At 41.7% G+C, this 26,507-nt stretch overlaps 1 pseudogene; it reads right to left on the bottom strand.

Annotated features, from left to right (window-relative positions):
- Window positions 1-2,028: 2,028 nt before the first annotated feature.
- On the bottom strand, window positions 2,029-24,239 carry LOC127529031 (putative nuclease HARBI1; annotated as a pseudogene).
- Between the last annotated feature and the right edge of the window lie 2,268 nt (window positions 24,240-26,507).

The following is a 26,507-nucleotide window of genomic DNA, read 5'->3' as shown; positions in this document are numbered from 1 at the left end:
CATGACAGTTTTTGATGAACTGGGGGTGAGCCACCACTAGCGACAGTAAATCATGAGGGCAGTCATGTCTTATCACATAATCAGCTCCTGCAATTTGCTTCATGCTTAGCAGATGTCGCTGCCCTTCTTTTTCCTTTTGCCATGTCATCTTCTCGATCAGTTTCTCTATGCAGTTGGCTGTAAGAAAGATGCTGACTTTGATGACTTTATAGAGGCTGCTGACAGCTACATTTTTTGCTTTGTCTGCTCATATCATGTCAGCTCCTGATTAAGACCAAGATCAAGGTTCTAGCCCCAGAGGTTTATTGAGTAATTATGTGAGAGACAGATATAACCCTAGAACTTAATCGCATTTAATCACAGACAATCACAGCAATCACATTGTTATATGCAAAATGCAACAATGAACTCAAAAGTAGTGTATTGCATGTATTTGGTTTGCAAACACTTTAAACAAATAAGGTGCTTTTTAACAGAAAGTATTCCCTTTACATAGTATCAGTTAAAATATTATAACATTATAACAGGCATCTTTCGACCAACAGCAAGTTAACATTTCTAAATCTGTTTTCTTTTTTATCTAAACAGATACCAGCAGAAACATTTTCTTTTATCAGGGATCAGCATAAACAGTCGATGTTCAGTAGCAACTCTTTGAAGGCTAATATTTTTCCAGAAAAACTCAGTTTTCTGAAAAGCGCACAAAGCAATGGTGTCACACATAAATCAACATAAAACAACTGTTGCTGCCATGTTGTGCCTGCTGTCAGTGCCTGTTTGCAGCAGCAGCGGCTTGACGGCCAGCAGGAATGTATGATGGGTTGACTGCCTGGCTGTCTCTGTGAGACAGGTGCGTGGGGGTGGGACACACTATGGTTTGTACCTCCTGTTATTGTAAGTGTCTGTCCTCCCAGGTGAACATTGCCATAGGTGCATCAGCTACATGCACGTGTTCAGCACCACGATTAGCTGGGGACTGATCAGCCGATGCCGGTACCTCACTCCCGTTTTCGAACCTACATCTCCAGATCACTTGCATCAAAATCGGAGTCCAACAAAACAGAGCCTGATTCAGCAATAATATGAAAAAGTTTTGCTTTGAGCATTCACTTTGGTATCTCTCCTCATGCCATTTTAGAAGCCATTTGCTATTCGATACTCATGCACGCACAATGAATCGAGGTCAAATCAACAAAAGCGTATCGAAAAGTGTTGTAACAAGGAGATCACTGATCTCTATTGATCGCTAGTGAGACTGAGGCTTTCAAAATAATAATAATAATAACAAAAACTGCGTTAATGCACGATAAATAATTGTCGACATTAATTAATTAATGTGTTAATGCTGTAATAATGCATTAACTTGCCCAAACTTAATATATATGTATATATATATATATATATATATATATATATATATATATATATATATATATTTATATACATATACAGTGTGAAATTATGGTGCACAACTTCTGACATTAAATTTTAACTGAATGGGACTCTCTCTTTTTATTTCTAGTTTTAGAAGGTGACTAAAAGGTGCTTCCAAAAGTTGTAGTTTTAGGACCTTTACTTCATGTCCTTGACCTTGCTTCTTGTTTTTGCATTTGCATTTGTTATTCTCTACTTTAACTTTTGGTATTACGACCACTTACCTATTCCAATTAGATGCTTGTTTTCCCCCAACTCTCCAACTTCCTGATTTCACACTTCTGCTCATTTTTCAAGAAAATGTTGTGAAGCCTATCTTCTTGTGATCTCAAGAACAGTCCCATTGTGCATACTGTGTTGAGGGTCAGCCATTAGATGGTGACGGGGATGAGGAGGCCTCAGAGGGTGCCACATGTTGACTGTGTGAGGCATAGATTCATGTTCACCCTGTGACATACACCTAAAATGAAAGGTACCAACTAACATCTTGAGTTCTTTTGTAAATGGAGATAGGAAGAAATGTCAGATTCAACTATGTGACTCTTAACTGTAAAGTCTTACCTGTCTCACTGCCTATCCTGCATCCTGTGTGTATTACCAATTTAATGTGGAGCCAAAAAGCTGCACCACCACCTCAGGGGCCCTTTCTTTTCTGATGGTGGCCATGTTGTGTAAGATAGAGCATGCAACAATTACAGTATGTCACATGCTCTGTCGAGTGCAACCCGCAGCCTTTTTATGCATTGAAATCTCATCTTTAGGTGGCAAAAGTTCATTGCAATGTATGCCCTTGTGCGAGACAAAGCTGCATTATATCAAGTTTGCAGGCCAGGCTTGGGATTGAGGAATGGGGTCATTAAAAAAACTCTGCCGGCGTAGTCCCTGTCTCCAACTAGGATCCAATCATGCTGACCTTTGTAAAGTGTTACAGCTTTGACTAAAATAAACGCTTCACCATGATATCTAAATATGTATGGGTATTACCTTGTTCAAGTGTCCAATACAGGTGTGACTCCCTAAAAATTCTGTCATGAACTGAACTTGGCCATCTAGCCTCCATGTTGGAAATGATGCAAGATGCAGCACAGATAATCTGAGAATGTATCCATAGCATGTATGCTAGACAAATTTATTCACTATGTCAACAGGCCTATTGGCTATTTTCAGCTGTAACGTTATAGGTTACAAAACCTGTACATTAATACTGTGAAAGCCTTTTCTATTCACATAACCTCCTTCATTTGTGCCTGATGGGGCCTTGATTTGGATCTGAGTACAGTCCAATGCTCCAATCGCATTAGGAAATCCTTGGAAATGAGAATATCCGTCTGATTTTAAAGTTCTTCAAAAAAAACGTAGGCTATATAACGTTTTGCCTATATATTAACTTAATGACATTAAAGGCTTCTTTAATTGTCTGCACATGCCCAAGAAAAATAATAAAAACTCTGAGGAAGTGTTTCAGGTCCAAATAGACTTTGCGAATTGCCTGACAAACAGCTCTCTTTGACAGATTTTTCACATTGCCTACCATATACAAAAAAGTGCTGCTCCCAAAAATCCTCAGAGAAATGCATACAGTCTGCGTGATTGTTTGAGCATGACTTCTCGGAGTTTGGCTCCTAATATAAGGAGCTAATAAATTTCTGCTGTACAAAAATCCTTCTTGGCTGAAGAGATATCTCTCAAAAAGATGATCATCCGGACAGGCTAAAAGATCTTGACAACCGTGCAAAACTCTCTCGACTTCTTATTATCTCTACACTGATTGCAATCGGTTGCTCATCTATGAATGCCGAGGACATGACTGAACGGATTTCCAGGCACAGACACTAGTTAAGTGTGCAAGCTAATCCTTGTTTACATAAAACTAACTCGCTCCTGAGCAGGTGTGAGGTTTACATCCAACAAGAGTTTTGAAGAACCGACAGATCTAGAATCATGCTAAATCGTCAACAATTTAATTCTGCCAAACCACATATGGAGAATACCCCCAAGAAGGACAAAAAAAATGAGAGATCCAAATAACTCACAGAAATTACAATAAACACTCACTCAACAACTCCTTAGTGTTTTCGCTATGAGTCACCAGCAACTGTGGGAAACCCTCCAGATTTATAAGGTGGAGGGGCAGTTCTAGGCAGTGATTGACAGGTGCCTCCACCTCTTGGGGTCACCACCCACAAAACCCAAGGAATATAACACAGGCAGCTTAACATACAAAATCAAAAACAATGAATAATGCACATAAACACCATAAATCAAAGTATCAAAAATGAAAAAGAGACATAAATCATGATTCTGAACCCAAGCCAAGGGAGGAACCCTAGCAAAGAAATGACTGTTTCAGCCTTCCCATGTTGAAAAACCAACATCGACTAAAGTATCAGATGATGTCTGCTGTGAACAACTAATATATCAGAGGATTCTTGTGAGCAAACAGAATGGCCAGCAGATGAAAAGGGATCATAAAGACGTTTTCCCGAAAATGAGCCAAAGGTTAAATGTAGGAAGACAATAAAAAAACAGCAAACAAAACCGAAGGATAAAGACAAAGGTCAAAAAACAGAACAGCATAATGCTAAGGCTTACTTGAAAGAGAAGCTAACTATCACTGCGATATTTTGTTGCTTTGAATATCCACCAAGGATACCGGACTGGCCAAGTGCTGCCAGATTTACAGGGTACTGGAAATACTGGTGGCATTGCTAATCGCAACTCTCATGACCACATGAATGGGAATGTGGTAACATGCAGCCAACATGTCATCAACTAAACAAACTAAAGGAAAACAAAAGTAAAAACTAAGGTTAAAAATAAAACACCCACTTATTATTGTGACAAGCCTGCTGCTTATATTCCGGGGGAGCAACCATGAGCAGCTCAGTACCTCCCCCGGGACGCTTGGTGGCAGCCTCCCTGGCCAACGGTGATTCCCCAACCTCCCTCAGGGCTCCATGGGAGATGGAGTCTTCCACAGCCTGGTTGGAGCCCGGGGTGGCCGCTAGGGGGGGGCTGTCTGGAGTCAACAGCCGGGCTGGATGAGTCTTCAGCCCCACCTGGAGGTGCAATTGGGACCAGGTGGTCAAACACCTGGAACATTTCCAGGTGGGCTATAAAAGGGGCCAGCCACCACCACTCGAGACCCAGAGTCGAGAGGAGGAGGACTAAGTCTGAGGAGGAGTGGTGGTAAAGGAGAAAGGATTGTTGGTGTGTTTGTTAAGTGCTTTATGGACTGTGTATTGCCTGTGGGTCATGGGGAAGACATGCGCCCATGGGTGAAGAAAAATAAAACCTGTGTTTGTTTTATACGTGCCTCTGTGTCCATCTGTGTCGGGTCGGCGCTTATATAGTGCCTCAGTTACACTATCTAGAACCACTAGTACTGGCTAAATATTATAACATCATCAAGATGCAATGCCAAAGATCCAAAACATAAACAAATGACCAAACCGATTGATATGTATTGTCCCAGATGGATGGGGACCCTACCCAGCTGGGACGCCTGGATGGTCCCCGTGATGGACAATACTTCCCCTCGGCCACGAGGGGGCAGCCGCCTGGGTCTGCTTATGGGCCACTGGACTGGAGCTGGGACACTCATCCCTACTGGAGGACGTGGTCACCACCAGGGGGCGCCCAGACAGTCGTGAAGTCCTGGATGGCAGCACTTCCGCCACACCAGGAAGTGCTGCCGGAAGAATTCCCAGGGGCACCCGGAGTGCTTCCGGGGACTCTCTTGACACTTCTGCCACACCAGGAAGTGTCATCAAGGGGAGCACCTGGAGCTCATCCGGGTCAGTATATAAGGGACCGCCTCCCTCCAGAAGCTGAGCCAGAGTTGGGAGGAAGGAGACAAAGCTTGTAAGGAGGGGAGAGGCGGTGAGAAAGAGAAAGAGAAAGAAGAAAAGAAAGAGAAAGAAGAAAGAGTTGGTGAAGGAAGGCATTGTGGTGCGAAAAGGAAATAAAGAAGTGTGTTTTGGACATTCTGGTGTCTGTCTGTCTGTCTGTGTCCGGGGGTATGCTTTCCACAGTATATACTGTATATGAATGAAGCGGTGAAAAGTGATCAAAATAAAGAAAAATAAGAAAAATGGCATTTAAACGTTACCAGGTTCTGGCAACTCTTATACTGTAGGCTGTCAATGGTAGGTTTTACATGGTTGCTTCTCAATTAAATGCAGCCATCCCAGACAAGGAGAGAGATAGAACAGACAGAATCCTTCCTCACCCTGTTGAAACTCCTCCCAAATCCTACCTGACCCAACTGATGCTCTTTACATGGCGTCAATGGCGGCACCTAAATTTAACTGAGAGTCAGCCAAGCTCTTTGAAATGAAATTAAGTATTGTCTTGCTATTTGTTAGGATTATAGTGCACAAAAAGAACCTCTATTTTTTTGGAACTTTAAGACAAATTAATTAATATATTGTTCCCCCTGAATGAAGCAAATATTAATGATGTATTTTAAAAAGTATGGTTCTGAATTTTTTTTTTAATATCGTTGAATGTCTTCAGAATATCAGTGAAAAGTAATATTGTGTTCCAGACAAAATGATTACATGGTAAATGTTGTGGTTAGGCCCGAGCTCTGCCCATTGTGTCTACACAATAGTTTTTTTTTCCTTGAATTTTGCTTGCCCTCCTTTGTTGATTGTTCAGCACAGGCTCATTTTGATTAATGTTTAATAAAATCTTCTGGGATAATCACTTTAATGATTCTTAGAAATTCATCCCTCAATCTTTTCCATGTGGGACTCATTCTCAGAAATATGGGCAAGTATGGAAGAGATTGGTTCTTTTAAATATACAGGTAATAAATACCAGGACATAGCCATGGCATTCTGTTTGTTTGCCTGCTGCCTCTGTCACTCTTAGATGTGCTTTATCATTGAAATGTATCTGTACTTCAATATAACTTTTTAACAGCAACAGCCTAATCTGCATGTGGGCAGCTGCCTTAAGGAAAGAGACTTACTAGCTCAGCACAAGCAGGCCAAGCGGTTGTCTTCAGTCCTGAAGTACACCTGTGTCAGTCACCAAAGCAGGTGCCCACTCACCATGGCAGCACTGTTTAAAGCATCTCTTCCCAGCTGCAAACCCTGGTTGGACTACGGTGATGGCCCATACTGGGTGCTCTTAGCTCTATACCGTGACCCACTTGAATAATATAAACATGCTAGTGCAACAAAGCAAAACTAATAAAACACTGTATAACTACTAGTAGCAAAATCTGTTTGAAAAGAGTTTTAAATGTTTAGGAAATCTATTTGAGCAGAGTCTTATTGAAAAATGCCTATGCCAAAATGCAGATGATGGTGAGAATGAGAAGAGGTGGAGAATCTGGAGAGTTGGAGCCACAACAACAACCTTGCATTCAATTCCAAGAAAACAAAGAACTGACTCTGGACTTCAGGAGACTGAACTACAGTGGTCACCATCCCATATGCATTAACTGTGAGAGAGTGGGGACAGTCCAGAGTTATAGATTCTTGGGAGTCCACATCAGCCAGGACCTGTCATGGACAACAAACACAACAGCAATGGCCAAGAAAGGTCTTCAGAGGCTTCACTTTCTGAGGAGCGTGAAGAAAGCACAACTCCCACAACAGCTGCTGGTTAACTTCTACAGGTGCACCTTAAAGTCTGTTATCATGCACTGCATTAAAGCGTTGTACTCTGGCTACACCTCTGAGAACAGGAAGCCCCTCCAGCGTATCATCAAAATGGCTCAGTGAATTACTGGCACTCAGCTACCATCATTTGAAGATATCTTCACTACCCACTGTAGCAGAAAAGCAAAGAACATTTGTAAAGATCCAACCCACCTTGGCCATAGCATTTTTACTCCTATGACCTCCGGCAGGTGCTTCTGAGCACTGTATGCCTGCACACTCATAGGCTGAAGAAGGCTTTTAATCCAAAGCAATCAGCCTATTAAATGCACAGAGATCACTGTCTCTTCCTATACAGAACAGTGATCAAACTGAACATCTGCATCAACCACATACAGCATAGCCACACACTTATACATGACCCATGTGGAACTAAAGACCATTACATTGACTGTAATCTTCACTGTAGAGGTGAGAGGTTGGGAGCATGTGCAGGTTACAGTATGTTACTCCACACACCAGCCATGCAATGGGTGACACCTCAGCACCACACTGAACTGTGTGAGGTTTTTTTACAGTACCTGGAGTTCCAATCCTGCCACCAATCCCCAAATTTTCCTTGAAAGTTAGAGGACCTGCTTGCAGGACTGGTTGCAGATTAACGTCATACCCAGGACAGAGCAATTGCAGGTTAAGGGCCTTGCTCAAGTAGAGTCACTTCTGGCGTTTATGGGATTTGAACCGGCAACCTTCTGATTGCCGGCACAGATCCCTAGCCTCAGAGCTTTATTATTTATTTATTATTTATGCTTATGTTTACCTTTACTTTTACTTTGTGTATATTTGGAGCTGTTAATAGTAACTGTGCTTCTCATAGTTTAATGTTTACTTAGTTTATTATCTACTCTTACATACTTTTATCTAAGGCATCTATAGGCTTGCTCCAAACAATATTTCATTGTATTGTACAGTGGCAATAGAGATATCTTGTATCTTGCATGTTGCATCTTGTCCAAGTGCAGAGCTGTTTGAGATATTTGTTCAGTCTGCAGAGATCTTACCCATATTTCTTTGGGAACTCAGACTTCTTGTCTTTCTGTTGATCTTCTCTTCTTGTTGTTTTTCTTTCTTCTGTCCCCTGTATTTGTGCAGCATGCATTCCATTTCATGAAGATTTAGCAATGATTACATGAAAAATCGATAATCTTAAAACCGCTGACATGTTTGCATTACCTCAGTGCTGTCTTTCCCATACTGAAGTCCCTTCTGATCCTAATAATCCCAGGCTAATAAATTCCAAATATTTCTGTTTTTTTGTAGGCCTTGCTAAAAGAATGATGTAAAATATACAAAGTTCAAGTCAACACAGAGTTTAAATCAATACCCAGAAGTCTGCACTGCTATCAGTTTCAATATCTTTTGTAGGTCCAGATGTCCTGATTGATGCTGTTTAAATCAGTGTTAGTTTTTATGGTATTCATCTGAGAGGTAAAACTGCAGTTCAGATTTGGATTCCTATTTTATATATATTTAATCCATAGTTTATTATTGTAAGTTTGAACATTTAACAACAATATATTCATTATGGTTTGTTTCGATCACCATACAGTACGTCTACTTACCTTTTGTGTTTTCTCCATGAGAACATTTGGGAACTGTGCCAGCTGTTTGGCTTTGCTGTCTTTTCTGCTCCTTCTGTTTTTGTTCCGTTCTATTTTAGTAGAGGTTTGTAATTAATTATTAGACAATCACTTCTTTTGTTCTATTAAGGAGGTGTGAAAGAGTGGTTTAAATTAGGTTTCCATTGCTTGTTCTGCTAATTGGTAAAGGAGAAGTATGATCATTTGGATTTATCAATGGATGTTGGCAGACACAGGTTTTAGAAACACTGGCATGCTGGTGATTTGAGATTCAAGAGTGCATCCAGCAAACAGGTTCATGTGGCAGACAGGGATGCAGAAGAGCATGTGCTTGTGATCATATAACAAAGTTCTATTGTGATAGAAATCAACATCTTAATTAAATAAAGAAACATCTTCTATCAATGTGAGTCTGATAAAACCTTTTAAGTTTGTCCATCTGCGTCACTTCTTACATCTGTAGCACCAAGCTGAGGAGGGAGCATCTCTCACAACAGTCTGTTAGAGCAGGATGAGAATGGTCAGAGAAACAAAGGATACAATTCATTTTATAAACTATTCAATTCACATGCAGTGTCAATCAATGCATACATTTTACTCTGATTGGTTAATTGGTTTACACTCAAATGATTTATACAAAATAAAAGTCTATATTATTATTTTCTGGTTCTAACTGTATTGCACACGTTGAGTTGAGCCACCACCGTTGAAATTTCTGTGCATGTAACAACTGTGTATTCTGGTTGTTCACAGGACACCTGCTGACTTCTTAGTCATCTTTCAGTACATTTTGTGCTTTGCATTTGACCACCTCAGTAGTTTTCCACAACCAATTCTTATACCTTTTAAGGTACACTGCAAACCAAAATACTTACCTGTTGTTACCTCTAAATTATTCATCCACATTATCTATCTAATGACTGGATTGTATTAAAGCCATCAGCGCATATGGTTCAAGGATTGTGAGAGCTGTTCCGGTTGATTGGGAGTTGTTCAGCCGATTAGTTGGAGTTACAATGTTGAATGTTTGTATAGAGAGTGACTTTCAAACAGGATGGACAGGTGGCGTAATTTGGATGCACTGGGTAAGCTCAACGTATCCATCAGAGTGCTCATGCTCCCTTTAAACGTGTTATTTTAGAATTGCAGTCATACTAGACCTAAAATAAATACCTCACCAGTAACTAAGGAGGAAATATTAAGGCAAGAATATTAATGCACAAATTAAAGCACACATGCAACTTATAACACATTTACTTGTAAAAGCCAACATCGGAGGAAGCCCAAGGGACAGTACAGTGGTCTTACAGTATTTCACTGGGGACTTTGATGGTAGTATCTTCATCTTCAGAGTTTTCCAAAGAATTTTCCTAGTCATTATAAACTACACATGTCTTCAGTCTGTCCAAGCCAAAAGCTTCCATGAGTGGTTGAATTATGCCAATTTACAGTGCATCCAGAAAGTATTCGCAGCGCATCACTTTTTCCACATTTTGTTATGTTATAGCTTTATTCCAAAATGGATTAAATTAATTTTTTTCCTCAGAATTCTGCACACAACACCCCATAATGACAATGTGAAAAAAGTTTACTTGAGGTTTTTGCAAATTTATTAACCCTTTAACCGCCAACTCCCTAAATATTCCCCATGCCAGGAGAAATCTGAACAATTTTCGTTTTTTTACTTTACATTTATTCAAGCAGTATTTACCTGCTGAAATACCTGCTGAAATGTTTCAAATAAATGGTCAATCAAAGGATGTAGCTTGAACAAGCGGTCACGGTTTGCATCTTTCTTATCTGGCTCAGATAACGGGCAGCAGTCCAGTTGAGATGCTGGGGATACACCCACTCATGGCCATCATCCGATGCGTCGTCATTTACAGTATCATGCAGCGCACGTTGCTGATCATCATTGTCGCTAAAATCTTCTTCAGAACTGCTACAATCATGATCAGAATTATTGTCCAAAATCGCCTGCAAAACCTCACTTGAAGTCAGTTTAAGTTTCGCCATATTCACAGCTTTCACTTTCGAATCACATCACGTGAGCGGCCAATACAACCACAGAGTTGTCGAAATACGATGTAGTAATAATACCCACGCCAAACTGTCAGTTATACTACGCGCCAGGCATTCACATAACCATAGGCAAATGTGCCGGATAATTCCGGCAGTAAGGCGTCAGCAATAACGCTACGATGCCAGATATATCCGGCAGAGGGCGGTTAAGGGGTTAAAAATAAAAAAACTGAGAAATCACATGTACATAAGTATTCACAGCCTTTGCTCAATACTTTGTCGATGCACCTTTGGCAGCAATTACAGCCTCAAGTCTTTTTAAATATGATGCCACAAGCTTGGCACACCTATCCTTGGCCAGTTTCGCCCATTCCTCTTTGCAGCACCTCTCAAGCTCCATCAGGTTGGATGGGAAGCGTTGGTGCACAGCCGTTTTAAGATCTCTCCAGAGATGTTCAGTCGGATTCAAGTCTGGGCTCTGGCTGGGCCACTCAAGGACATTCACAGAGTTGTCCTGAAGCCACTCCTTTGATATCTTGGCTGTGTGCTTAGGGTCGTTGTCCTGCTGAAAGATGAACCGTCACCCCAGTCTGAGGTCAAGAGCGCTCTGGAGCAGGTTTTCATCCAGGATGTCTCTGTACATTGCTGCAGTCATCTTTCCCTTTATCCTGACTAGTCTCCCAGTTCCTGCTGTTGAAAAACATCCCCACAGCATAATAATAATAATAATTCGTTACATTTATATAGCGCTTTTCTCAGTACTCAAAGCGCTATCCACACAGGGAGGAACCGGGAAGCAAACCCACAATCTTCCACAGTCTCCTTACTGCAAAGCAGCAGCACTACCACTGCGCCACCTGTGAGGACGATGCTGCCACCACCATGCTTCACTGTAGGGATGGTGCCAGGTTTCCTCCAAACGTGACGCCTGGCATTCACACCAAAGAGTTCAATCTTTATCTCATCAGGCCAGAGAATTTTCTTTCTCATGGTCTGAGAGTCCTTGAGGTGCCTTTTGGCAAACTCCAGGCGGGCTGCCATGTGCCTTTTGCTAAGGAGTGGCTTCCGTCTGGCCACTCTACCATACAGGCCTGATTGGTGGATTGCTGCAGAGATGGTGGTCCTTCTGGAAGGTTCTCCTTTCTCCACAGAGGACCTCTGGAGCTCTGACAGAGTGACCATTGGGCTCTTGGTCACCTCCCTGACTAAGGCCCTTCTCCCCCGATCGCTCAGTTTAGATGGCCAGCCAGCTCTAGGAAGTGGCTTTAGTTTAAAGATCGGTGAGAAAGCATTAGCTGTGTCATGCTCATGTAGCACTCAATCCTATAAATGGCCCATCTGAATTTTAAATCATGAAACACATCAATAGGTTCTGCCGGAAGGTGGGAGTTGAAGCTACTTCTGACAGGTGACTCTGCCAGACGTTCCCAGCAGACCCTCACAACACGTTTGGGCCTACCAGGCCTGACCGGCATCCTCCCCCACCATCGAAGCCAACTCACCACCAGGTGGTGATCAGTTGACAGCTCCGCCCCTCTCTTCACCGGAGTGTCCAAGACATGTGGTCGCAAGTCCGACGACACGACCACAAAGTCGATCATCGAAACTGAGGCCTAGGGTGTCCTGGTGCCAAGCGCACATATGAACACCCCTATGCTTGAACATGGTGTTCGTTAAGGACAATCCGTGACAAGCACAGAAGTCCAATAACAAAACGCCGCTCGGGTTCAGATCGGGGGGGCCATTCCTCCCAATCATGCCCTTCCAGGTCTCACTGTCATTGCCCACGTGAGCATTGAAGTCTCCCAGCAGTACTAGGGAGTCCCCAGAAGGTGTGCCCTCCAGCACCCCCTCCAGGGACTCCAAAAAGGGTGGGTACTCCGAACTGCTGTTTGGTGCATCCGCACAAACAAGAGTTAGGACCCGTCCCCCCACCCGAAGGCGGAGGGAGGCTACCCTCTCGTCCACTGGGGTAAACTCCAATGTACAGGCTCCAAGTCAGGGGGCAATAAGTATGCCCACACCCGCTTGGCGCCTCTCACCGGGGGCAACTCCAGAGTGGTAGAGAGTCCAGCCCCTCTCAAGGAGATTGGTTCCAGAGTTCAAGCTGTGCGTCGAGGTGAGCCTGACTATATCTAGCCGGAACCTCTCGACCTCGCGCACTAGCTCAGGCTCCTTCCCCTTCAGAGAGGTGACATTCCACGTCCCAAAAGCCAGCTTCTGTAGCCGAGGATCGGACCGCCAAGGTCCCCGCCTTCGGCCACTACCTAACTCACACTGCACCCGACCTCCTTGGCCCCTCCCATAGGTGGTGAGCCCATGGGAAGGGGGACCCACGTTGCCTCTTCGGGCTGTGCCCGGCCGAGCCCCATGGGTGCAAGCCCGGCCACCAGGCGCTCGCCATCGAGCCCCACCTCCAGGCCTGGCTCCAGAGGGGGGCCCCGGTGACCTGTGTCCGGGCGAGGGAAAACGCTGTCCAAATTTTGTATTCATCATGGATGTTTTGTTGAACCGCACTTTGTCTCATCACTCACCTAGGACCAGTTTGCCTTGGGTGGCCCTACCAGGGGCATAAAGCCCCGGACAACAGAGCTCCTAGGATCATTGGGACACGCAAACCCCTCCACCACGATAGGGTGGCGGTTCGAGGAGCGGAAATTAACCAATCAAATAAGAACATCTGCTGATATTACTATATGTTATGTCATCATACATTTTTCATGTTGCCAATTAGTTTTCATTACCTATTGAAAGACTGTTCTACTGACCAATAAGTACATTAGCATTAGCGTTTGGAGGAACTATCCATTCGTTTCTTTTAGCCATTCCTTTAACCACAGTAAACCATTCGAAATACATTTTCTGCTGACCACCCTTCTCCTGCCATTTACAGTGTGCACATTTTAACAATCTTCTGTTTATTGTAAACTTGACAACCTCTAAGAAGTACCTGGATGAGATATCGGGACAGCTTAGCTATTAGCTAAACAAACAAGCTTAATGGACTGCATTGGTTCTCTCATTTGTCACATTTCTTACGTTGTTTTGTTACCTTTGGCTTCTATAAGCAAGTCTTTATGTATTGAGCTAAACTGTAATTTGTCTGTAAACTGAACCTGCTTTTATTAAAATCTATTAGACTTTGAAAAAAACAGTGACACGTGGTAACTTTTAACCTTTGGCCTCACTTCAGTTTCCTGAAAAACATCTGCTTGTGGTCTAGGAAGTCTTTATTTATATATCATGATTCAATATATTGCTAACAAAAGCATTTGAAATAAAAGACAAGACTAACAGATCTCAATGATGCAATAATTACTATTTACTTTTTTATACCTTTCACTACACTCAGACAATGATAAGCTTGAAATAGGCCTGCATCAGTGGCATCAGTGGGGTGGCTTCTAGGGCCCTGATATTCAAGAGCTCAGCCTTCCTTCATCCCATGTATCATTTTGACATGTATGAATGACTGCGTGAAAAGTTTACTTCACCCACCCTAATCCTTAGGGTCTTCAAATGTGCAAAAACTCCAAAAGGGAATCAAACTCTCTCAACCTCACGAAAACTCCAATGGGGAATCCCCCCAATACACACACCCTCTGAATGCACTAAAACCCCTTGGGATACCCCCACATTTTCCACCTAACAGGTAATGGGACTAACGGTATAATCAATGTGGAGCTAAGCACTAAGCACTGGTAAGTGCCTGCACGAGGGAAATCCCTGGTTTGGTTTGTCCCCTGGTGCTTTATCATGCAATAGAGAGAATTGTTTGTTTTTCTCTCTCTGTCTGTAACTGTTCCCCTATTTTTTTTTCTTTTCTCTGTACCCTAATAAGCTTTCATATGACACTCAGACGATGGGCTACAACTCACCTTTTCACTGTGACTTTGATATCTGACCACTTCTTTTTTATTTTGGGCACTGTACAACTTTCTGAACTTGAACTTTTGAGTTTCTCCGCCACTCTGTATCACTCGATCAAGTTCCTTTTGTTGTTTATACCACTGCTTAAGCCAACAAATAGTGCATTTTGCCTTGCCTCCACTTTGCATTCGTGTTTTTGCTATTGTCTTTTAACTAAATGGCGAATGGAAGATGATATTTATATTGATTTGCATATTAAAATATACAAAATTATGGGAAGAGTCGGAGTGGTACGGCAGGCGTGTGCACGTGCATTACTTTTCACACTGACCGGGATTTATGGAGCTGAAGTGTGTGGAAGTTGGCTTACGCATGGTTTTGTGCTTCTGAATTTTTTTTGAGTGTATGCACATTTCCACTTTTGCCTATACGCCATATTTTAGTGTGAATTCTGCGTTTGCTGCTATGCATGATGCCCCAGATGTTGATGTCTTGGTGAAAGTCTTGAATGCTGCACCATTCTGACTTTATGACAGTAAAGTCTCATCCAAATATTCTCATTTAGCCTCCAAATGGGAACAGAAAACTTTAGGTGAAGGCATAATATCTCCATTTTGGATATTTTCTTGCTCGCCCATGGAAATTATATGTTCAGTTAAGTGAGTCAAGTCACTTTGATCCACAAAGTCCACTCTGTCTTTCAAATGAGATTTTGAATAGAAAATCACCAGCTCTTCATCTTTACAACTTCTTTCACTTTCACATGCATGGTTGTCTATTCGGTCTGCTGAGCCACAAGACACAACACTCCATATGAAAATCAATTTGTTCCTGTGGTTTAACTGAAATTGTTGCTAATATGTTTTGAAATCTGTAGACCACATCTATATAGATGAAGCATATACGTTTCTTAAAAAAATAGGAAGGGAAAGTTACACAATCAGATTTGTAGACTTACTGTTGCTTTTTAATTGAGATGGTTTCTGATGCTCCTTCATAGTGGCAGGTTCCTTCAGTCTGTAAGAAGTTTAATTTGTTTTTGTATATCATTTTGCTTCAGTTTGCTGTTGTGGCTGATAAGTTTATTATATTTTCATGTGCACTTCTTCTATAATTACATGTAGTAGTAGTAACAGTCTTATCACAAGTACAGAGTTACTTCAGTGAAGTTCTTATTTTCATGTGCAACCAAAATGCAACACATCTCCACTCCCCAGCATTTGTGCTATGATAAGCAAGGCTATTTAAAAATACAGAACTCCATTGTACTTCATGGAAACCACAAATCAGTTTACTGGTGTACTCCCTTACTCCAGCTTGTACTACACAGGATTTAAAAACTTGTATTAATGTGATCTCCAACAATTCAAAAGGGAACATATTGCATTAGCTAGCCTTAAGTTATGAAAGAGTTAAACTATTAAAGGCTCATGCCGGTATTTGTTATTTTTCTTAATGTATCGAAAGCCACCACAATCAACCAGCCCTAGGTCAGGAATGTGAGAAGTGATTTAGTGGACATAAAAAGGTGGTTGAGCGAAGGTCACTCTTAGGTTTTTGGTTTTTAAAGTAATGGTGGCAAGTAAGGGGGCAGAAAAGCAATTATTTTTGATAAAGCATGAGAATATATTTCTTATTTTAGGAATGAAGGATTTGTGTTTTTGGAATCAGATAATGACGAAAAATGTTCAAGTACAAAACAAATACTGATAAGAATTGTAATAAATAAATAAGATTCATCCAACAAAAGGCGCTCACATCATTGAACTATGATGTCTTTGTGAATGTTTGCAATAAAGTCTTAACCTGCTTGCCCATCCCAAGACTCCGGGTATTTACTTTGAAGTGAGAGCAAGTCCATTCTCCACAACACTACTTGAGCTGCTCTTTGAAGCTGAGTGAATTTGCTTCAGCCAGAATATGTTGAAAAGATAAAAGTATCACAAAGATCCTCGTGCCCAGTCATTAGTCAAAGTGACGCAGTGGATTGAGGATCCCAATGCAATAACAGGCGAATAAAACTGTTTAAATACCTTCTTATAGTTTATACCTTTTCTTAAATGTTTTTGCACCATCTAGACATCTTCTGTCATTCTGTCAATATAAAATATTAATTCAATTCAATAAAATTCAATATAAAAAATTACTATTATGCCAAGGTAGCAACACTGATAGCCCTTAGTGCTTTTGTATTGTCAGCCTAGTAGAAAAGTGAAGTCTGCTTCAGAAGAAGTGGGGGCATCAGCTAGAAACAAACTCAGGGCAGGATGCAATTTCAATGTTCACTCACCCACACACACTCAAGAACAGCTTAGAGGTATTCTAGAGTCTTTAATACCCCTCAAGGTTTAGAGCCCGACCAATACTACTTTTCATTTCTGTGGTAAAGATAAGAATGAGACAAACAGCCACAATCATTAAAGCTGCCAGTATCTGTGCCTATCCATTTTTTTCATATAGAGTTCTATTTCCTATAGATTTTCCAATTTGGAATATTTGCCAGAGCTAGCTAATTGAAAAAAGTCAGCTAACTGACTGGAAATATTCTGGAAATATTTTTATTCTGATTTAATTGAATTAGTATAATGATAACTGGTTAGTGACGCAAGAAAGGATCTGTATCGTAGTGCAATCTGTGTCCTGCACTGTGTTGTAATTTGTAGGTCATTTATTAGTTAGTGTTCTTGTTCTATGATATGAAAAGAATTAAGCATCATGTGTAATTGTCACCTCTAAATGAGCTGCAGAAATGTGTGCTCTCATGAGTTCCTCACTGGGAGTGGTGTGTTCGTAAATTTTTTAAGAGAATGGAATTTGGTCCTTGCAGTCATCCCAAGAGATGGGCAAGGTCTAGTGTTGATTTCTGTGTGAGCCCTGATCATGAAACATGATTGATGTCAAGGTTTGGTCGACATTTTTGCCAGTGGGGGACAAGGGGGACTGAATTAGACGCGACACCTGCTGCTTACACTTAGCCCATCACTCCTACTGGTAGTAGCACAGTCATTTTAACTGTTGCTAGCGACTCTCTGGGACCAATTGCTTCACAGGGGTCTCCAGTTCCCCAAACCTCTCAATCATTGATTATGTCATTTCCTCATTGTGATTGAAGCTTTGCAGGATACCCCAACCCCTACATCATCAATTGAGTATCTAAGCTTCATGAGGGACACATTTATTTTGATTTATAAAGGTAAATTTCTCAGTTTATATTTAAATTTTATGCACTGCTTTAAAAGTTTTTTTAGTTCAATTTGTTCACCTGCAGTACTGTATGTGGTTTAAAAATTGGAAATGTGACTTCCTCATCTTTAAATGTGATATTACTTTTCTAGGGGGTGTGAACATAAATCATTATCTAGGGGTGTGGCACATAGGAATAGTTGGGAAACACTGATTTACATGCATTAAACATTTACATGCATGTCATTTAGTATTTAAAGAAAGATTTTCAGTGAAAAAATGTCACTAGGCTCATGTCTGCTCACATGTAATCATGTTGTGGAGCCACAAGGCATGTTCTGGTAGCACATTCTCCACTTTGTCAGTTATCATGACAGTCTTGGTGATAACAATCCTAAAGATGCATCAGAGACAGAAAAAAAATCTTGACGGTCCATGGTGTTTGAAGAGTGAGTCAACCCCGATAATGCTGGAATCAGAAAAGGGTGTTTGCTGGTTGTCAGGGGGAGCTTCATTTGTACTGAGATTTTCCTGTGGAGAAAACACAGAAATGTGCACAATGGGCATTTTGGTGTATCTTTTTGTGGAAAATATGCCACGATACCTAATGCTTTACACTTTTCCATGGACATTTAAAAAAAAAGGGAAATGTGAAAAAAAATTTAAATGCTTGCAAGTTACGAAGGGTTAAAAGCTGACAAAGCTGTTTTGCAATAATGGCAGGTTATTCATACAGGCATCTGTTGTAAGACAGAGTGCAGTAAGCTGACCTAGGACAACTTCCTTTTCAGGAACGCGTCTCTTAGACACTGGAAAGATATTCCTTCCTTCTTTAGGGCCACATCTGATATGCATGCAAAACAGAAACGGTTGGCCGATTTGCGCAATATAAGATGAAATGCCTAGGTAAACGATATTATGCTTTTTGAGAAGTAAGGGGAAGGGGGAGGGAAGGAAAAAATATAAGCTGACTGAAAAGGGAAATCTGTGCTCTTCTGCCTTGCAACACATGAATTCATGTACTCATCTGTGACTGAATAAAAGCTGATTGATTGAACTATTCCTGTCTTCCTCGGGGGTTACTTCCATAAGGGCTATCATTCCATGCACTGTACTCCCTTCTCTAGTCAAGCTCTCAGAAGGTTATTCACTACCACCTAGTCAACAGAAGATGATGCCAAGTGTTCCCATTATCCTTTTACATCACCATGTTGTATGGCTTGACTAACCACAATGACATACTCCACAAGAGGGCAAGTGTAAAAAGGCCGTGTGGGGGATGGATCTTCAGACCAGCTTGGTAAGGGTGACTATGATAGGAGCCTATGAATTTCACATGGATTAAAAATGTTTATCTAATCTCATCTAGGGCGGCACGGTGGTGCAGTGGGTATCGCTACTGCCTCGCAGTTAGGAGACCCGGGTTCACTTCCTGCATCCTCCCTGCATGGAGTTTGCATGTTCTCCTCGTGTCTGCGTGGGTTTCCTCTGGGTGCTCTGGTTTCCTCCCACAGTCCAAAGACATGCAGGTTAGGTGCATTGGCCATTCTAAATTGTCCCGAGTGTGTGCTTGGTGTATTGGTGTGTGTGTGGGTGTGTGCGTGCCCTGCCCAGGGTTTGTTTCCTGCCTTGCACCCTGTGTTGACTGGGATTGGCTCCAGCAGACCCCCGTGACCCTGTAGTTAGGATATAGTGGGTTGGTTAATGGATGGATGGATGGATAATATTATCTAATCTATAAACCAGCAACTTAGGGATGAGTTGTACCGGCATTTTATTGGTTTGAAGTATGGCTGTTTGCGATTGGTTTTGACTCAGAGGCCATTCTGTACCATGATGCCCTGTTAGTCTAAGGATTTGGATAGGAATGTGGAAAAGTGGTCGTTTTACTCCACTCTCTTACACAATGGTCATGAAGACAGCCCAATGAGGAGCACAACCCACCAGTCATATTGAGACAGGCATGCTGCCTGTCCTGAAGAAAGCTGACTAGAAATCATGATTTGATCAGAGACATTTGAGTAACTACAAGTCTTTGTTCCACCTGAAGTTATACATCTAGTGTTTATCAGGTTGTATGAGGGCAAATATTCACATGTACTTTGCTTTATTATTATTATTTTATGAGTGCTTCTAATAATATATAATTAGAAGTTGTAACTTAACTCCTGTTTGTTATTTTACTCTGTGTTAATTGCCTGAGGTTATAGATGTAGAAGGGAAGGTGAGAAGAAGCAAACTGTTCTTTAGACAGCCTCCAGTTAATACAAAATGCGGCTGCAAGAATTATTACAAGAACAAGAAAATACAAACACATAACTCCAGTTCTTAAATCCTTACACTGGCTCCCGGTTAAGTTTAGGGCAGATTTCAAAATCCTTCTTTTAACATATAAAGCATTAAATGGCCGAGGTCCGGCTTACTTGTCTGAACTTATCATGACTTACAAACCAGAACGCACATTAAGATATCAAGATGCTGGTCTGCTTATGGTTCCAAGGATTAATAAAATAACAATGGGAGGGTGAGCTTTTAGTTACAGGGCCCCTAAACTGTGGAATGGTCTGCCTGCTACTATAAGCTTTTAAATCCCGGCTGAGGACTCACTACTTCAGTTTAGCATATCCTGAATAGAGCTGCTGATTAACTGTACAGATTGCATCTCTGTTGTTAGTCATTAACACTAAAACATAAGTAACATGATTGTTATAATTTGTTACTAACCCTCACCTATTCTGTTTCTCTTCTCGGTACTCAAATGTGGCACTTGGTGCCACGGCCCACCTGCCAAGTTATTTTGCCTGCCTAAGGTAAAGTCATCCCTGATGGAGGATCGCAGGAATCATGAGAAAGAGGGGTCCTTTCATCGGATTGGCTGGACCAACATTGTTTCGGCCGTGGAATGGTCAAATGGGGGAGGCAGCTTGATGAAAGAGGTCTCCAGGAGTCTAAAAATATCCAAATCTTATTATGTGATATCATCTACTGTTAAATTCTGCTCCGTACTTCTAAAAAATTTTAATTTTTTATTGAGGATTTGTTCTGTTCTGTGTATTGTATTGTATTGACCCCCTTCTTTTGACACCCACTGCACGCCCAACCTACCTGGAAAGGGGTCTCTTTTTGAACTGCCTTTCCCAAGGTTTCTTCCATTTTTCCCTACTAGGTTTTTTTGGAAGTTTTTCCTTGTCTTCTTAGAGAGTCAAGGCTGGGGGGCTGTCAAGAGGCAGGGCCTGTTAAAGCCCATTGTGGCACTTCCTGTGTGATTTTGGGCTTTACAAAAATAAACTGTATTGTATTACTGTAAGTTATAAAGTACAATACCTTATAAACTGTTAAGTCTATGGGATTTGAAGCATTCTGATAAAGTCTACACAATAAAGAGTGCAATAGGGGAAATTAGTGTAGCATAATACTCTAACAACGCAAAACTCTAAATATGTTATTGTGGTTTTAGCCATGACTTACTCAAGCTTGATACCAGAACAATGTCTTACATATATCTCACACCTAAATATTACTTTTGGTTTCCAAGAATATATTCAGATATACAAGGCTCAACATCCTTGGCTGTAGGTCATTTATCAGCAAATGATGTCTTACTGTACATACTGTTCACTAATGGATAGAGCTTTCATCCTCAGCCCAATAAATCTCGCAGTTTGGATCATATGTCATTTTCTTACTGCTCCAGGTGCTCTAAATATTTACCTCAATACTTCAATGACTCTAGATATAAAGATAAAGTATAGAAAGTTACAAGCAACTTGGTATTTATTAAAGAACAATAATACCAGTAGAGGAAAATATAAAAGAAAAAATAGATAGCGAAGTCTAGATTTATATAGTTTTAGAAAAAGCTTTCAAAGTATGTTGAGGATTGGAAGCTGTTCTGGGGATGGCTTTTAATCTAGCAACCAATGTTGTTCATAAGATGCTTTAGCTGACAATCAGTTGAAATGGTCTCCTTTTCTGATGTTGCCTTCAGCCTCTTCTGACATCCTTTTTGTCATCGCTTTTTCTTCTTCTGTTTTGGTAAACAACCCATATTTATTTTAAAATTCCATGTAGGGCTTTTGACATGTGATGTTGATTGAATGTTCAAAAGCTTTCTTTTATTATTGTTATTTATGGCATACCTAGACTGGAGTGTCAGTAGCATTGCAATGCCCCACCCAGTAGATGTTTCAGCTCTTATATATCAGCTGGTTGCGTGCAAAGCTTCACACTTTTGCAGAAGTACAGAGGATTGATGCGAGAGCCTAAAAGCTAAATTTATACGGCAGTTACAGAATACAGAGATAAACTTCTTCATTATACAGGAAGAACAAGTTGCGAAAAATACATATTCCTGGTAAAGTCAGATTCTTTTGAACTGCTCACACAAATAAACAACTGTTGTGCATGCTAAATGCCACGTACACACTTTTAGATTTTTGCTGTGCCCTACTCAAAATACAAAATGGAAGGTTTTCTTTATTCTTATTCAACACTCGACCCTTTTGAGCAGAAAAAGAATCTAGGCTGAAAAAGAGGCGGTTTCGGCTTCAAAGAAAAGAGTACGTTCCTCATGTAATAGGAAAGCTTTTGCCATGGTGCTAGAAAAAAGACGGGAGACCAAATGTCTGACCAAGGGAACAATGCAGCATAACGTGAGTAGCAATAGAAGGAGACCTATTGCAAGAGAAATACAAATTGATTTAAGCCAATGTGCCCAGGGGCCGAACCACGATGTGAACCATTCATCCAGAGGGGTATCAATTCCAGAGTTTTCAGCCAATTCTTGAGAGAGGGCAGTTAGACCAGCTAAGGTTCGTGTAATGGAGCCATCAGGAGCAGTATTGTTGGGGATATATGTACAGCAGGTATCTCCGAACATGGCACAAACACCCCCTTTTTCGGCTAGTAACATGTCTAGCGCTAGGCGATTCTGCCAAGTCATTAGTGAAGTCTTATCCAACTGCTCATGTATGCCTTCAACGGCTTCCTTAGTGAAATTTAGAAAACGTTGTTGGTTATAGTATAAGTAGTTAATCCAATCAACATTCTTGTTTATAGTGACTAAAGGAAAAATGGATTCAAAACCAGCAGCAACCTGATCACGGCCTTTGAACTTACTAGGCACACCTCTGGGTACGCCGATAGAGTCAATGTATACACCAGGGCCATGCAATGAGAAATTGGCAAGTGATATGGGCAGTGCCCTACGGACCCTATGAGGATGGGGGTTGGGCAAAGGCGGTTGCCCATGTAAGGGAAGAAGACGGAAAGGCATGACCAGTTGGACGAGGGTGCAGGTACCGGTCCAGTCTGGAGGAAGAATGTCTAAAAGTTTTGATCTTTTGCACATCCACCAAACATCGGCACGTGCAATGATTTGAGAGGTAAACCAGGTAATGGAAATATTGGCTGGCAAGGTGGAATTTAGGGCGGGGTTCATGGAAACATTATGTGTAACTGAACAATAGGGAGGCAGTGGAGCACCCAGAGAAATGGCAGTTTTGTTAGGTGAAACGCGCAGGAAACAAGTATAATTCCCAAGATAGGGCCTGAACATCGGGGAAGTCATGGGGGGAACTGGGGGAAAGAGGGTATGTAAAGTATTACACTTAGTATGTATAGGGGAGGGCGTGGTGAATAAGTAAAGAAGGCAGGGAAAACCGATAGGATCAGAAAGGTTTGTTAAAGGGAATGGAGTGGTACCGAGATGGGGACGGGCAGTGGCACATGCATAGCAATCAGACTGGTTTACCTGACGGGCTGAATAGAGGATCCATTGCAACCAGCGATTCTGATCGCCATACCCAGTTTCTATGGAAAAAGTGAAAGAAAGGGTGGTGACGTTTAAGTAAGCAATATGCTGCACGGAATCACCTGTGTTAGTGGCATTGGGAAATGATGTGAGAGTAGTATTAGGAACCGGGGCGTTAGAGGAAATGTTAAGGGGAGGGTCGGCAACTATCAGGTTAAATTTCCCTAGTGGATCTTTTCCAGAGACATAGGCCCCTAAGACATATGTACCCGTGTCATGTATTGAAGGGTCTTTAAGTGTGATAATAAGAGGGTTACACTCCCCTGGTTCACAGGCTGAATTTGCATGCCCCTTAATGATAGAAAAGCGATTTTTTAAATCATGAGTCGTAGCCTTATAGGGTGCGTATCCACAATCATGGGGGCCAGTGTTAGAAAACACCAAACCCCAGCGGTTGCACCAGTCTTCAGCATCTGTTGGACTCGAAACACAGACATACTTATCTGACCAAACCCAATCGGTCTGGCGACCGTCACCACAGTCCACAATATAACAAAAATCTACCCTCACAGTAGCAGTGATGCCAGTGGTGAGCGAAATGTTCAGATATTTTTCGTTGTTAGCCAGTTTGGCTTGATACAGGAGCCTATCACCCCCCGTGTGCCGTTGTCCCCCAGAAAAGGTAATGAGGCACAGAGCGGAAATCAGCTTCAGGATCGCCATGGTTTGCAATGAGACGCGTGGATCCAGGCAGGAAGTCCCTCAACTTTCACAGCGTGAGGAGTAGACAGCAGGACTTGGAATGGACCTCTCCACCTTGGTTGATGCCAATGTTTCCTCCGAGTGTCGCGGACCAGAATCCAGGTACCCAATGGAATAGGGGAGTCTTTAACAGGCGGGCTGTCTCTCCAGGCCTGCTGCACTTGTTGATGAACCTCTTTTAGGGCGGTTCTAAGACCTGTAAGACTAGAAAGAAGATCATTGTCTACAGTATGTAAGTTCACATTTCCCACAACCATACCAATGGGCATGGGCTGACCGGTAAGAATTTCAAATGGCGAGAGCCCCAATTGTCGATGTGTCCGACCCCTTAATCCCATCAGAGCTAAGGGAAGAGCATCCGGCCAAGACAGATTAGTTTGTTCGCATATTTTGGCTAATTTTAATTTTAGGGTGCCATTGCACCGTTCGACTATGCCTCCACTTTGTGGATGATATTTACAATAGTGGTGCACATTAATTTGGAGCCAGGTGGTCAATTCATTTATGACCGTATTAACGAAATGAGTCCCATTGTCAGTTTGTAATTTCTGTGGTATACCCCATCTTGGAATGATTTCTTTGACCAAAGCTTTTGCTACTGTTTTAGCATCGTTATGTTTTGAAGGAAAAGCCTCTACCCACCGGGAGAACACATCAACAATGACCAGACAGTATCGGTAGCCCCTTGACGGAGTTAACTCAATGAAATCCATTTGCAAATGTTCAAATGGCCCCATTGGGTTAGGGGTGACGGCGGGACTTACCTGTGTGCCTTTTCCTACATTGAATTTCTGACACAAGGCACATCGTTTACAAAACTGATCTGCAAAATTCGAGAATCCAGTTACTTCCCAGGTTTTTTCTATGTCCTGTATCATGGCGTCCCTTCCTGCATGATCCAGTCCATGAGCTATTTTAGCCATTCCTGGGAAAGAAGCTTTAGGGAGGAAAGGTTTGTTAGTTTGTTTGTGGGTCCAAACACCTTCTTGAAGAGACCCTGCTTTGCTCCATTGTCTTTTTTCTGCGTCAGTGGCGGCACTCTGCAAAGAAACAACCAAGTTATCCATGTTCAGGTCCTGACTTTGCTGAAATATAGAAATCGGAAAGTTACTGTGTGCGATGTCTTTTGCATAATAGTCAGCCAATTCGTTCCCTTTACTGACAGGATCCTGTTTACCAGTGTGTGCCTGGCATTTTACAATAGCCAATTTTGAGGGTTTGGTTATGGCATCCAGCAATGCCTCAATCAATGCCTGATGTTGTATTGGTTTGCCAGTACTGGTCTTAAAACCTCTCAATTTCCAGAGAGCCCCATGATCATGGCACACCCCGAAAGCATATCTGGAATCTGTGTAAACAGTAATTTCCTTGTCTTCGAACAATTGGCAGGCTCGGGTTAATGCTATGAGTTCGGCTGCTTGTGCACTTAAATTTGATGGGAGTCGCTTTGCTTCCAGTAGGCGGTCCCCTTGGACCACCGCATAACTGGTGGATGGAGCTCCATTTTCCAGTCTTAGTGAACAGCCGTCCACAAAAAGTGTTTCACCTGAATTTAGAGGCGTTTCCTGTGAGTCTTGAAGAAGTTTATCTCTGTATTCTGTAACTGCCGTATAAATTTAGCTTTTAGGCTCTCGCATCAATCCTCTGTACTTCTGCAAAAGTGTGAAGCTTTGCACGCAACCAGCTGATATATAAGAGCTGAAACATCTACTGGGTCGGGCATTGCAATGCTACTGACACTCCAGTCTAGGTATGCCATAAATAACAATAATAAAAGAAAGCTTTTGAACATTCTCTTCTGGTGTGAGACCCTGACTCCTTCCATAATCACGGGTTAGTGATTCTCTTCTTCCACACTGGCTGTCTGCATGATGGATTACTTCATTCACAGTTTTTGATCTGTTTTGTATGTCTATTTTCCAAGCCATAAATAATCAACACAGTCTTTGATCTGTTAAGTATCTCCAAACTCTTTTCTTTCCTAATCTGCAAACAAATTTGGCAATTCCTAGAGCCACAGCATTCATCTGTTTTCAGGTTATAAAGTAATCAACACAGCCTGAGGCATCATCCTAGTCTTCTGCTTTGTTTCAACAGATGTTTGTAAGGTGACAGAATTCAAGAAAAGATGCTTTGATGTTAAATTGTCCATGTAAGTGTTCTGCATTTAAGTTAATCTTGTTTGTCTTGAGCAAAATATAATGAAAATAAAGGCATCTATTATTTTAA

Source organism: Erpetoichthys calabaricus, chromosome 1 (genome assembly GCF_900747795.2).
Source record: "Erpetoichthys calabaricus chromosome 1, fErpCal1.3, whole genome shotgun sequence".
In the NCBI taxonomy this organism is placed as follows: domain Eukaryota; kingdom Metazoa; phylum Chordata; class Cladistia; order Polypteriformes; family Polypteridae; genus Erpetoichthys; species Erpetoichthys calabaricus.
This window is presented reverse-complemented; position numbering and strand designations above follow the sequence as displayed.